This window comes from Arvicola amphibius, chromosome 1 (genome assembly GCF_903992535.2).
Source record: "Arvicola amphibius chromosome 1, mArvAmp1.2, whole genome shotgun sequence".
In the NCBI taxonomy this organism is placed as follows: Eukaryota; Metazoa; Chordata; class Mammalia; order Rodentia; family Cricetidae; genus Arvicola; species Arvicola amphibius.
Window position 1 is genome coordinate 182,422,284 of NC_052047.1, and position 14,711 is coordinate 182,436,994.

The 14,711-nt window shown below is 48.2% G+C and overlaps 1 pseudogene; it reads left to right on the forward strand.

Moving 5' to 3' along the window:
* Positions 1–1,055: 1,055 nt before the first annotated feature.
* LOC119806274 lies at positions 1,056–3,984 on the forward strand (annotated as a pseudogene).
* Positions 3,985–14,711: the final 10,727 nt, after the last annotated feature.

The following is a 14,711-nucleotide window of genomic DNA, read 5'->3' on the forward strand; positions in this document are numbered from 1 at the left end:
CCATTTTCTGCTTTTCACTGTTAATGTGGCATTTTCCAATTGACTTATTGCATATGGGTGGCTGAACCTGGCTTGTCGGGGCACTGATTGTGAGTCCTGATTCTGGTAACAGGGAGGTAGATAGTGATGGGGACTCTGCCTTCATCTAGATGGTGTTTTATGACATGAGACGAACGTTGTCACAAGCATGTATATCGAGATCTATAGGAGTCACTGTTGTAAATTTCATCCTCATCAAGGGAGCCCAGGTTTCTTGGGTGGGGTAAGTGGGCAGTTACCTTTAAACCTCGGCGACAAAAGTGGGGCTTCCAGAGGCTCAGGGTGGGTCTCTGGTGGCTGCAGTCACTGGAACTTTCCGTTTGCTCTCCCAGAAAGAATCGAGGCTCCTCTACACCCTTTTACACACCCCAAGACTAAATGGCCTGAGGGTAGAGTTATGAATTTAGCCAGTAATTTAAAAGCCTCTGCTTAGTCACCCCTAAGCTCTGTCTTATTTACTAAGACTCCAATGTTCAGCCCTTCCTGGCTATTAAGCTTCTAAAGACTGAATGGTCACAGAGCTGAGCCATCTCCGGATTCCCTGCCTTCCCTCCTGTAGTTTGGCAGCCTCCAGGGTGGAGTCTGGTAAGATGCCACCTCTCCCTTTGCCACCTGCACCTCATAGGCTGGCTGACCCTCATTGCAGCTGTGTTTCAAGATGAGAATTTCAGCCAGTGCTTCCTAATAACTAGTTCCGGAGATGGTGTGTTCCTGTCCTTGCTCGCACACCCCACTTCAAGCCATCTGCACACACTACAGGGCACTTCCCCCTGGCACTCCGATGTTCAGACCCTCCAAGTCCTCTGACATCTCACTGTTTACACCAGCCATGCCCTCCGAGAGCAACCCAGGCCTCCTGTCTCTTTAAACAGAGGCGAGGGACCGATTGGTAGCAATACAGACTTGATCTTAATCAGTCTTCTTACTGATTTCTCATGGTCGTCCTCATTCACATCTTTTAGTGACTGTTCTAGGCGCTCCTTTTGAGGTCCTAGTCTAAGAGTTGTCTTTAGATTATGGACTTTATTTTCTGCCTCATTCCTGGCACCCAGAGTAGTGCATTGCAAGCTCTCAGTAACCGTTTGTCGAAGAATGAGCAATTGTGTGGACAAGTCCCATGATGCTGCCACAATATGTAAAGCCCCTCCTTAATCAAGTCCAAGGGTTATTACCACCTCATTCTGGGAAGGGTTTTATTTCACCTGCCCCTTCACTTTGGAAGCAGGAGTCTTATTTTCCCAAGTTATTTAGGGGAACTTCCAGTATAGATTTGAATTGTAAAAATATCCAATAAGCTTTTGCTACAGGGTTTCTAAAGAGGATAGCAAACTTGTCTGAAACTGGACCTAATTTATGGGGTGAGACTTACACAGTCTACTATAAACCGGACATGATTATACATCATAAGCCACAAATACACAGTGGGATTCTGATATTAATTGCCAGTCCCTCCTCACCAAGAACTGGTAAAAATCCTTAGCCTACGTGGTTAGGGAGCTGTCTCATCAGCACCTGTGTGACACTGGCTTTTGCATCCCACCTTGTAAACTGCTCCTGACCTACACTGACCATCACAGGGATGTTTGTTTCCTTATACTGAGAATTTTCTCCGAGGGACTGCAAAGGCTTCTTCGGTTTTGCTTGCAACGGAACATAATTCAGATTTTAAATTCAAAAGAAGGAAATGGAGCGATTTGGACAAAGAGGCACAGAATATCTGAGACAGAAGAGGTGAGAAGCACCACTGAGCCCAGCAATACACAGTTCTGTCTTAGGCGCCAGCACCAAGTGATGCTGGGCCCTTTGCCAGGAGGGCCGAGATCATTTGTTGATATTGGCCACAAGCAAGGGGTGAGGTCTTTGTGGCAAATGCCACAGATTTCTCATTGCAGAAGGCAGGGATGCCCAATGGGTCAGAAGTAAGAAGGACTCAAGGGCCAGGGGTGGGAAGGACTCAAGGGTCAGGGGTGGGAAGGACTCAAGTTAAAAATAGCCCTGGACTTGAGGGAAATGGGAAGCTGAAAGACAGTGCCAATATCAACTGATACTCAAAACCACTTGCAAAATGACAAGGTTGGGAGCCGACTGAAGAACAAGAGTGACTGGCCACAGACTAGCAACCCGGAGCAAAGAGGGTCTGAGTCCAAACAATGGTGAGATGTCCAGCTGATTTCCATCCTGTGAGCAGGAATGTCAGGGACAGGAAAGTGACACATATCCCTACCGCCAGCAAGTGTACTGAAATTATGGGACTCTTGCTCTTTAGGCATCTGCAAAACCCCTCCCATTTGAGCAGGAAAGATGTTGCCTTTTCATGAGGACAAATCAAATTGGTTCTGAGGACCCAAAAAGCGCAATTTAAAGAAAACTTATGCTTAGAAGACAGTTTGGGGCATCTACTGTCCAGAGTCGGTGGCCTGGACTCCCCGAGGAGACCACAGCTTCCTGGTGGTTCCCATCTCTGGATACGCCCGGAACAAGCACCATACACAGGTGTCATCTGCCCCAACAACCATGAGGTGCACATCTATGAGAAGAGTTGGTGCCAAGTAGGACAATGTTCACGAGCCTAAGGAGTACAACGGGCAGGTGACAGGCATTGACTGGACCCCTAAGAATAACCGTGTTGTGACCTGTGGCACAGACCGCAATGCCTTTGTGTGGATGCTGAAGGGCCCCATGTGGACACTCACACTGGTCATCCTGTAGATCAACTAAGCCACTTGCTGTGTGCACTGGGCCCCAAGTGAGAACAAGTTGGCGGTAGGCAGTGGTCCTTGCATCATCTCCATCTTTTATTTGAGCAGGAGGATGACAGGTGGGTGTGCAAGCAGATCAAGAAACCCATCCACTCCACTGTCCTCAGCCTTGACTGGCACCCCAATAATGTACTCCTGGCTGCGGGCTCCTGTGACTTTAAGTGAAGGATCTTCTCTGCCCAATCAAGGAGATAGAACAGCAGCCAGCCCCTATACCATGGGGCTCTAAGATGCCCTTTGGGGAGCTGATGTTCAAGTCCAGCAGCATTTGTGACTGGGTGCATGGTATCTGCTCCTTGGCAAGTGGGAGCCATGTGACTTGGGTCAGGCCCAACAGCAGGGTGTGTCTGGTAGACACTGGCAAGAAGATGACTGTCGCAACCCTGGCCTCTGAAACCTTGCCACTCCTGGCCATCACCTGCATCACAGAGAATAGTCTAGTGGTGTCATGTGTTTCACTTGTATTTTAATAAATACAACTTGCCTGAGGATCAGAGAGTAAACTGTCCCACTGGGCAGCCTTACAGACCAGGCAGTGGTAACACATACGCGTTTAATCCCAGGATCCACGCTAGTTGCCATAGAAACCAGGCGGTGCATGCCTTTAATCCCAGTGGTGCACATCTTTAATCCCAGCCCTAGAGAGGAACATAAAATGGGAGGAGACAGCTCTCACACACAGTCTCATTCTGAGATAGCTGGAGATAGGATTACCATTTTCAGACTGAGATGGAGAAGAGCCAGGGGCTGACTGCTTTGCTTTTCGGATCTTCAGGTTAGATCCCAATTTCTCACTCTGTTTTCATTAATCATGCATCATAGTGGCAGCGGGCCCTAGCTGTTTACCCAGACTGTTTACCTATGATAGTGCTGCAGGGATGCTGAGCCTTGGTGGTCAGCTGAATATGCCCAAGCAGAGTTCCCAGTGTGGCTTGACAGCCTGTGAGAGTTCCCGGAACCTTGACAAGAAGGCCAGCTCCGAGCGTGCTGCAGTCACGGGCATCTGTGTAGACTCACTGCACGCGAACAGCATCAGTCGATCTCGGTGCTGGGAGCGGGCAGGGGGAAGGGGCGTGGGGGGGATAGCAAGTGCTTGAAGTTCTGTGCTGCAGGCATGGATGGTAGCATGAACGTCCAGAACGTGAAGAGCCAGGAGTCAGCCTTGAAAGACCTGAAGATCAAATGAGCTCTCAGGAATACTACCCTCCTTCCCCTCTGGGGGAGAAGGAAGGGTCGAGGTGGCTGAGGGCTGCTTTGCTGAATGCTTCTATGGGGCCAGTGCTGGGCTGCTTCCCAAGGAAGGGAAGAAGGAAGCTGGGGAGTTTTCCTATCTAAGGAGCCTGTGCTTTTTAAAGATATGTTTTCACTTACTGCTTGAAAAAAAATAAAAGCCCCCCCCCCAAAAAAAGGAAATTTGTTATTTAAAGAACAGGAAAGAGCACCATGGTAACATAAATACACAATTATGTATATACTGTGGATAGTTACAAAATAAATGATTGTCTATTAATCAAATAATCCAAACAGTATAAAAAAAAAAGGTCACATAACTTGTATATTGCCCAGACCTCTGGATTTTGATGCCAGAAGTAAGACATAAAATTTTCTACTGTTAAGATTTCAAATCTAAACTTTCTAATTTTCAGGGCTGTTTAGGGCAGTGAAGGCTGTGTACTTGGTGGACTGTTGTGCTCTCCTCTAATGGCACAGTTGTTGTGACCGGAAGCGTTTAGAACAACATGGGTACGCTTGTTATGAGGCAAGAAAAGTACAATGATATAAACACAGGACGTCCAAGGCTAGGCCACACCAGTGTTTCATGGAAAAGCCTCATCTCTTCCTCCTCAGAGGAAGGACGGTAAATGCTCTCCCCTATATATGGGTAAGGCCTTCTCTGTGAACACCTATTAAGCATCAAATTATTAATAACACTTGTGCTCAAGAGCTGTAACAAGGGACAGTTTTTTGTTAGTTTTATTCCATCATTTATTTTTGTTTATTGTGGCAATATTAGCAAAGAGATACATAAACATAAAGGAAATGACATTTGCAATTCTGCGTTGGCTAGATAACATTTTGTGTTTTCTTTTCAGACATTTTATTATGCAGACAGACATGTCAGCACATTTTAAAAATAACACTGGGAACATACTCTATTGGTGGAGAATGTTTATGAGCATGGTCTTGCATGGGCCAGCACCATCCTGCTGGGCCAGCACCAGCCTGCCCCATCGGGGCTGTCTTCTTTCTCTTCCGGCAGACCAGAACGCTGTATAATCCTACTGAGTGAGTTCCTCTGCCGAATCTGTAAAAAGGAGTTGGAGGGAGAAACAAGGTGATTTGTAACCCTCCTAGCTCCTGCAGAGGCCGACCCTTGGTTGCCACGTGAAGGGCACTGTGTGTTTGTTCTAGAACGAGGGAAGGGCAGAATGGCTCACTGAACCCCTGGCCTTGCCAAATGGTATGTGGAAAGGCAAATGCATAGTGGTTCTTCTACCTGAGGCATTGTAGCTGGAGCATTTCCCCATCCTCACAGCATCTCTGGGGGAAGGAGGGTTGACAGCCAGGCTACACCTGATGCCTAGCACAGGGATGGAGAGCTGGAGGCAGGGGTCCCAAGGCTGTCTGATCCTGCTGTAGCAGGAACTGGAGAGACACTAAAGAAAGCAGGATGGGCCCCTTCTGTCCCTGGGAAGCTGCAGAAAGTGGAGAGTGGGGTGTCCAGCTGGCAGCCTGAGCCACTCAGAGGCAATCACTCTGGTGGCTCCTATAACAATCTCACAAGCCTGGTGGCTTGAAGCAACACAAACTCATTCTCTCTCTCTCTCTCTCTCTCTCTCTCTCTCTCTCTCTCTCTCTCTCTCTCTCTCTCTCTCTCTCTCTCTCTCTCTCTCTGCCTTGCTCCCTCTTCTTTCCCCCTTCTTATCAGAACAGCAGTCATACCTGTATTGGAATCTACTTCATGATCATCTAAACTCGGTCATACATACAAAGTTTCTGTCTTCCAAGGAAACAAAGCCATTTTCACGGGTACCGAAGGTTAAAATGTCAGCATTGGTGGCACAATCAACTATAACAGGACCAGTAAGGGGTAACAAACATGCTCCATATGGCTCTGGAACACTCGCGCGATTTTTTCCCCCTTTGGTTTGGTTTGGATTTTAGGCAAGGTCTGCTCTGCATCCTACACTCACCTGGCTTAGTGCTGGGATTTCAGGTGTGCACTACCATCCCCAGCTAAGGAAGGAAATCTGTGGGAGCTGCAGGTGGTGGTGGTTATGGTTGTGGTTAAGGGGCTATGGCAGCTACAGCTTTGTAAAAGCAACTTCTCTGGGCCTCAACTTTCCAATGTGATAACTGAGTTAAAACAGGGACTTTCAAAGCATTGACCTTGACACTCTTGCTGGGTGAGAGTCATTCTGATGACATTAGCTGACCTCAGAAAACAATTATTTCCTATGGCTTCCGTGGTGGATCAGATTCCCCTCTCCCCACACCTCCCTCTCTCCCCTCTCTCCCTCTGTGAACTCTCTTTATACACAATTAAAGCTTATTGGCCAGTAGTCCACAAAAATCTGATATTCATAAACTAAAATTAGCGTTCCCCAAGTTTGTTATTCTACACAATGCTCTACACAGGATGGGTGTTCTGCCATCTAGCTGGCGCGTCAGCCGCTGTTTTGAGCTGCTGTGGTCTTGGTTGCTGTTAGTCATGCTTTTTATTTATAAAGTATTATTGGTTCTGTGTCCTCATTATCCATTTAGCTTGACGAGGGTTGCCGGTTTGTCATAGAGTATTTACTTCAAGAGAAAAATTGACCTAGAAAAGTGTTCAATATTTAAGCACTACATGTAATTGAATAGTAGTAGAATATTTGACCTCTTTAGTGCCCCGGTGACTAAAAGAGATGTGTACACAAACCTCTTGTGGTTTGTTTATAGGGGGCAGCTACCAGCCCCAGTTTGCCAACATGTGGAGCCTTCGGAGCTAAAACTGGGAAAATCCTGGGCAAATTGCCACACTTGGTAACCTATTTTATAGGGATGCTTCCTTGATGCTCACATCTGTGGAGATGAGCTATTTTAAAACCAAATCTAGCATAATAAAGCAGAGTTGTTTCTGAGACTAGAGCAGGTTCTCTAGCACAGACAGGGAGTGAGAGAGATAAACTGCACATTCAACAAGCTTAAAGCAACACCTTCGTTTCGTTCCTTTGCAATTCTCACAAACTCTGGCTCACTGACAGACTCTATGGTGTGTGCACGTGTGTGTGTGTGTGTGTGTGTGTGTGTGTGTGTGTGTGTGTGTAGGGTGCTGGTGTTCTTTGACCCCCTCCACGTATGTATAGTTGAAAGCGTCAGGCATGGTTGTGTAAGCCTATAACACCAGCCTTGTGGGACAAGACAGGCAGATCCCAGGAGCTTTAACTACCAACTCTGCCAGAAAGGTGAGCATCGAACTTAGTGAGACAGCTTGCCACAAGGCCATAAAGTAGAGATTGGTAGAGAAGGGTATCTCTATCTGGATCCAGTCCCCACTAGTGTGTGCATGGACACACAAACACACACCCTGCTGCTAAATCCATGTTGGTCTAGCTCACTACTCTAAGTAGAGGGGTGTGTGAGAATGAAACGCCTGGGATGGTCCTTACGGACAGCAGGCTGACGGGCAGGCGCCTCTCCCTACCCTATGCTCAAGGGTGGTATCGCTAAGGAGCAACTTACGTGGCTCCACAGGCACCGACGGATGGAGGGCAGCTGTGCGACTGATGCGCATGCGCAGTGGCGGAGTGTCAGCGCTTGAACTGGGAGTCTTTTCCTTCTGCACGAGCTTGGTCCTCAGAGTGATGCACGGAGTATGGTCAGCCTTGCTCTGCAGGCTCGGAACTCAGCTGGAATCCAGGCCCAGCTGCTGTGACCTCACTCACCTCAAGCTCAGGCCTCTCTACCGCTGCTGTGGTCCTATGGACCCCAGGATTGTATTCACCCAAGCAGAAAGGTCATTTGAAACTGAGAAAGAGACAGGAACCTTAAATAGCCCAAACAAACAAGAGGTTGACAATTTAAAATAAAACCAACACGAGTTCAGTTTGGAATAGAAACACCTGACAGACCCATACTTAGAATCCATTGCCCCCAATTTCTCCCAAGTCCCAGGCCATACCAAGCCTACTGTCCAGGCCGAACTTAGGGCAGAGGGTGCTTGGCACCATGACAAGCAGCAGAGCCACTGGTGGAAGGTGGCTTTTCCCCCACCTCCTCCTCCTAACTCATGATATGTATTCTAATGCAACAACGTTTCTGCTCTCTTGGAGTTATCCTGAACTGTGGATAGGTGATCTTCAGCAGCCTGAGTCCTACTCAGCCAAAAGTGAGAACTCTTTCTGTCCCCGGGCAGGGTACAGACACAGCATTCCAGACATTGTTACCATCGGGACTGCCATTTATTTAACTGCTAATCCCACTTATGTGAAATTAATTTACTCTGCTATTACAACTCGCTGAGGCTCCCGCCCCAATGGACTTTTATAATTCACACCCAGCTGCTCCATTATTGCTCCCATTCCCTGTGACAAAGGGCAGAGGCCGAAGCTGAGTCTCGGGGTGACTCACGTTAGGAGGCTGCCCTGTGCCGCAGAGGGCTATTCTCATTGTGGACCATAAAAACAATGTTTTCTCTGTTCCTAAAACCAGCTGCCCTGCAAGCCCTCCCATTCCAAGGAAATCTTTGTCCTCTTTTTCAGCTTCTTCCCAGCTCCAAATATGGGCTGCCCCAGTTTCTACAGAGCACAGACGGCTCTCTGGCTTCCCTAGTAGAAACTGTTTCTGTCTGCCCTGGTCCTGGATGAAGCGCAGATGGCCACAAGGTACCAATGTGGATTCTTACTCTAGAGGTCTGGGTGACCCTTACGGGAATCATTTGTAAGGTATTGAGCACTGAGCACCTGGCCAAGCAGACAGTGGGTGTGACAGGCTGGTGACAGTTCTATCCTCCTGGTGGCAGGTTCCTGTTCCTAACCCACTTCTGACTCTGGGTAACTCACTGAAATTTCTGGGGAAGAGCTGGGGGTGGCAGGATAGGGGATGCTGGACTCCACCTCTGGTCCTTTGCCAACAGTGTGAATGGGATCACTTAGACCAGTCAAGGGCTGGCTGTCCTCCAACATGTGGCAACCTGCCTCATGCCCTGTTGATTGCTGAATGAACCCCCCTCCCTTTCAGTCTTGCTCAGGCTCTCAGGGGCTTGGATTTCCTGCCTGGCCCATGTCCCATCATCTTCTCTTCATAACCCCTCTTCTTTGCCATGGCGTGCCATGAATGCTCTGCCCGATGCCAACGTCCAGCTTTGCCACACGATCCCAGCAGAACTTGAATGCCGTCTTTGTTACACTCAGCAAATCTAGTCCACCCCGTCCTCACTATAAGAAAGGTTTCGGCCAGATATGGTGGTGCACTTGGGAGGCAGAGGCAAGCAGCTCTCTGAGCTCGAAGCCAGACAGAGCTACATAGAGAGACATTGTCAGCTGGGCAGTGGTGGCGCACACCTTTAATCTCAGCATTTAGGAGGCAGAGGCAGGTGGATCTCTGAGTTTGAGGACAGCCTGGCTGCTGAGTGAGTTTCAGGATGGTCAAGACTGTTACATAGAGAAACCCTGTCTCAAAAAAAAAAAAAAAGAAAGAAAAGAAAAGAGACACATTGTCTTGGGGTGGGGGTAGGGGGAGAAAAAGAGAAGGAAAAAAAGCCGGGCGGTGGTGGCGCACGCCTTTAATCCCAGCACTCGGGAGGCAGAGGCAGGTGGATCTCTGTGAGTTCGAGGCCAGCCTGGTCTACAAGAGCTAGTTCCAGGACAGGTTCCAAAGCTACAGAGAAACCCTGTCTCGAAAAACAAAAACAAAAACAACAAAAAGAAGGAAAAAAGAAGGAAAAGAAATGCTTCCTGGCCTGTGAGCTCATGGTAGTCAATCCATCCCCCTCCCATGAGTGCCCAGCTGTTCATTTCACAATGGAGTCATCTGGGGTCTTTACACGTGGGCTCTCTGTTGTCCCTACTGGACTGTGACCACTGCTCCACATTTGTGGAGCACCTTGCACAGAAAGTGGTCAGCCGTTACAGGATAGGGTGGCCATGTAGTCAGCTGGCTCTAGTTGGGATGGAGTGTATCTCTTTGCTTAGAACATGACTTTCAATTCCAGACAAACCTCAGTTCGTCTCACCTGGGTCAACAACCAGCCATGTATTTGCTGTCGCTGTGCCGATGCTCAGCTGCACAAAGTTGGCTTACTGTTAAGGGACCTTGGCTTATTGTGGACCCAAGTGAAGTAATGCGCGGCTTGTCACATGATCAGTGACAAGAGCAGCAGCTACCATTATTAGCTTGTGATTCTGTGGGGGGAGGGAAGGTTGGTGCCTCTGTAGTGGTGAGTCCCCTGAAAACAAATGACTGAGGATACTAGTTTTAGGGATGGCATCCAGAAAGAATGCTGGTTGAGTTTTGGAAATCCAACAAGGTCTGGTATCTGTGGTGGAGACCTCAGAGGCCAGTTGCCACCCCATTTCTCCTGGCTTCTCCCAGCCTGCAGGCCGACTTCAGGAGCTGCAGAGCCTTGCCCCAGGGTGGGTGTAGAGCGCTTATGCAGGACTGGGAAAACCAGAGCTCGCTCCTGACCTTGAAGGTAGTTCGCAGCCCCTGAGGAAGGTAGTTCCAATTACAGCCAGAGTTGGAGGAGCCCTTCCAAGGCACATTGATTTATTGGAGCAGAAATATAGTACAGCAGTCGCTCGGACTTCTGCCTCTGGCAAGCTGCCCAGCCTGCTTCCTTCTTTCCTGTCCTGTTGTATTGATCTGCATGAGTCGCTGTGGTTTATTGTAGAGGTATGCGTGAGTGCGTGCATGTGTATGTGGGTGTATATGTGTGTATGTGTGCGTGTGTGTGCGTGCATGTGTGTAGGTGTGCGCGTGTGTATGAGTGCATGTGTGTGTGTGCATGTGTGTGTATGTGTGTGTATGTGGTCGAGGTCCCAGTGTAGAGGCTGTTAAGTTGGTACCTCTCCCATGGAGACAGACCCTGTGCTTTCAGTGGAGGGGATTCATTTCTTTTCTGTTTCAAATGATGGCTTTCATTTCATTCTTTTACTCCAGGTGGGCCCAGAATGTTCCCATATGCTTCTCCCCCTGTCTGGTCCATTTATGAGCACAGTAACTTGTCATCTTGTAAAGAATGAAGGAAACTTTCTTTGTTGTGTGCCTGTGTGGGGCAAAAGGTCATCATCTCCATTAGGTACAGAGGAGCAGAGAGTTGTCTGAGCAAGACTTGCTAGAGGCCCAGGGGCAGTGGATTCTCTGGTGGTCTCAGTGGTGGCCTACTCCAGGCTTCACCCTCCTGGAGGGCAGGTGGCCAGCCACCAGGAGGATCCAGATCATAGAGTAATTGTGGAATCTAGAGGCACAATTTCAATTACTACTATGACACCTACTTTGCTCCTGTCAAGTTCACGACTGTGGGTCTTCTCCCTGGCGGTAGCTCCTTGTCTCGATAGCAGGTTACTACCTCCTTAGTAGTGTTGGACAACACACATTTGTCCTCACACAGTCTCAGCTGTTTAAGGATCGGGCTGAGATCAGCTGGGATCTCTGTAGGGCACCTAGGCCTGAATCCTAGGCACTGGTGGACTGCGCCCCCTCTGTTGGCAGGATGCTGGGGATGTCCACAGTCCCGCTGGCAGCATCAGGCCATCTGAGGCGCACGATTGAGCCCTTCTGTCACCTGGAGGCTGGCAGGAACTATTTGTCACCTGGGGTTTTGCAGTGTAGCCCCTTTCTTCCTCAGAGAGAGCCAGAGATCCAGGGAGTTCTGGAAGAAGTGTGCTGTCACCTTATGTGACCCAATTGCCCATGTCCATATACGCTTGTATCTTGTTGCTTAGAAGCAATTCACAGGCTGCATTTATTCTCAAGGGGAGGGGATAACACGAGACAGGCTCTAAGCAGGGATCATGGGTAGGGACCCTGAGGGCCTGTCTATCATGTCTGTCATTCCCTTGTCCTCTTTCATCTAGACTCCAACCTATGACTTTGCTGGGAAATGAGAGTTTTGAAACCAGGACGCTTATAAGTGATGGCACTTACATTTCAGGTACCAAGTTGGTTTTAAGCTTTTTTTATGTTAGTATAATATGTACACAGAAGCTACAGCATCCTAAATGTGCAGTGAACTAGCCTTTAGGAAGCAGAACACATCTTCCTTACTGTAATGCATACCAAGCTACAGCTACCACCTGCATCCTGAGGGTTTCCACCGATGCCCAAGGCCCTAAAACCAATGAGGATGAAATCCTAATAAGACAGCTTTCTTTAACCTGATTTTACTCATTCCACAAATGGGATCCTGTGGCATGAAGTATTTGTGTCTGGCTTCTGAGACTCACCATAGTATTTGCTGTGTGTGGATGTAGATCGCTCATTCTACAGTGTTCACACTGTATTTCAGCACATGCGTGATACAGCTCACCATTCTGTAGCTGATGGCTGGCTGTCTGGATGGCTTAGTTTCCAGTTTAGAGGCGCCATAAACAGTGGTGCATGCTAGTACAGGTTGAGTACCCTAATCAGAAAATTTAATGTCCCAAATGCTTGGGATAAAACCCCACAATCTGAAGGGCTGGCGGTGCCCACAAAGGTTCAGGGTTTCCGTATTCCACCAGGGGATGCTCACCCACAACAGTCTATGCCAGTGTTCTTAAATCCAGAAAACTGAAATCTGAAAACACTTTGTTTTGGTGTAAGTCCCACAAGGGGTACCTTGCCTGTGTGTCTGGTGTTTGTGTGAGTACGTGAATGCATTTCTATTGGTTCTCTGCCTAGAAATGAACCCGCTGGGTCTGGAAAGCTACATGAGCTATGACCCTTGCAGGTCTTTACGAGGAAAGTATCTTTTTCCTATTTATATACAATAACATTTGAGCCACCTACATTTCTCTGCCGGCTCTGAACAATCAAAGATAATCTCCTTTTATTATTTCATCTGAAGAATTGTTTTGGAAGATGGCTGCATCCTGAGCAAATGCCCTTTGCTCAATATCTTTTAATTTATCTTCTAATTCTTGTTTTGGGAAACCTATCTAGACAGCTGTGGAACTGTTGATCTGACAACTTGCATTACAGAACTGACAAAATTCAAACAAAATCAGGGAAGATCCACAATGCTAATTTTTTTTTTTTTTTTAACCACAGTGTCTTTAAACTTTCCAGATAAATATGATCATTAGGTCTGGACCACAGTTAGTTGACTTTTGGTGAGGTTAAACTGTTTTTCAGGCTTGCTAACCTGTATCCCCAGCCCCCTTTCTCTCTTTTCTCTCTAAATTTCCCATCCTTCACCAGTCCTGTTCAAATGCTTTTCCTTGCTACAAGGCCCACTACTGCCCCCTCCCCCACATCTGGCCCTCCTCCCACCAGGATAGCCAGATCTCTTCCGGAGCAATAAACCTCACAGGTTGCCGAACCTCTGCTCACTGTCACTGCTGCTGTGTGACATAATGACTTCACCAGGTGAGTTTCCGGTGCACTTGAGGTTCTCAAAGATCTGTGCCTGGGAGGAAGTTTCCCTCCTGCTTGGGGACCGGGACAGCTGTAAATCAGGTAAGGGGAGCGCTCTGACTTGTTTATCCGGGTAAGAGTTTTATGTGCTGAAGTCAGCAAGGGACCTGTTTGCCTGATTCATAGCTAGTCTGCAGAGCCATCATTTTGAGTAGGGCCAGCCCACCCTTCTCAGTGGATTGGCATGAGCTGGGGGGCCTTGGAGAAGCGGGGACACTCCACAGCCCTGAAGCCTGATCTTTTCCTTCCATCCATCTGGACCAAAAATTGTATCTTTCAATGCTGCGAGGCATCCGGTGGGGAATCTCCAAACAGCGGGAAGTTCTTCCTCACAGAGTTAAAACAGCCCCCCACCCACCCCAGTTCCTTCTCTGTTAGCAGGAAGGGCCAGCAGCTGTGCCTCTGAGGCAGGCTTCGGTTGGGAGGCTCCCCACAGTGCTGAAGAGCAGCTGGCTGGCCTTGGGCTGGTGTCATTTAGCAATCGAGGTCAAGGCTGGATTGAATGTCAAATAATAAATTACGGTTCATCCTCACCTGGAAATATTAGACAGCTATTAAAAATGTTTCCAAGAGAACTCTTACAGCAAACACTCAACAGTTTTTGATATGAAGTAAATTCAAAGAACGACAGATGTAAATCACATAAAGAATATTATACTGTATTCTGATGGTGTGAAAGACTAATTGGAAATATGAAATGGAAACATGATTGTCTGTGCAGAAGCGGTTAGGTGTGAGGGACCCAGGAGCCTTCTATCGGGCCTACACCCGGGACAGCTTGGGATGGTAGCCTTTAGCCCAACCTGGAGAGGCTGCCAGCACAGTTGTGTTTGGTATTAGTGGAACTGACCTGACCTGTTTTTTTTTTTTTTCTTTCTCCTGACTGATAGTGTGGCTGCCCAACTCACTGTAGAATGACACCTGTTTATGTTGAAATTCTTCGTGACAGACAGGGCAGATTTGGCGTCAGGCAAGCAGTAGGTGGAGCGCTCTGGTATCAGGAAGGGGTTCCCACACAGCTTCTCGCGAGCTGTCTGCCGACCAGAGGTTTTGATGCCTTGAGAGGCAAAGCTTTGCGCAGGTCCCTCATGTGGGTGACCTTGTCACTGGGGCTGTGAATTTGTTCTTATAGTGACAAGAATATGACAGTCGTTGACTGGGCCCTGGCAGGCCAGCCCTCCAATCAGTTTGTCGTGGGAATCTCATTGACAAGGGGACAGTTGGACCGAGTTCTTCCATTCCTTAAATGGACTGTGTCCAACTGGTACGCCAAGTTCCTCCCCCTGTAGTCATACAGAAAAGCAATACAAACAG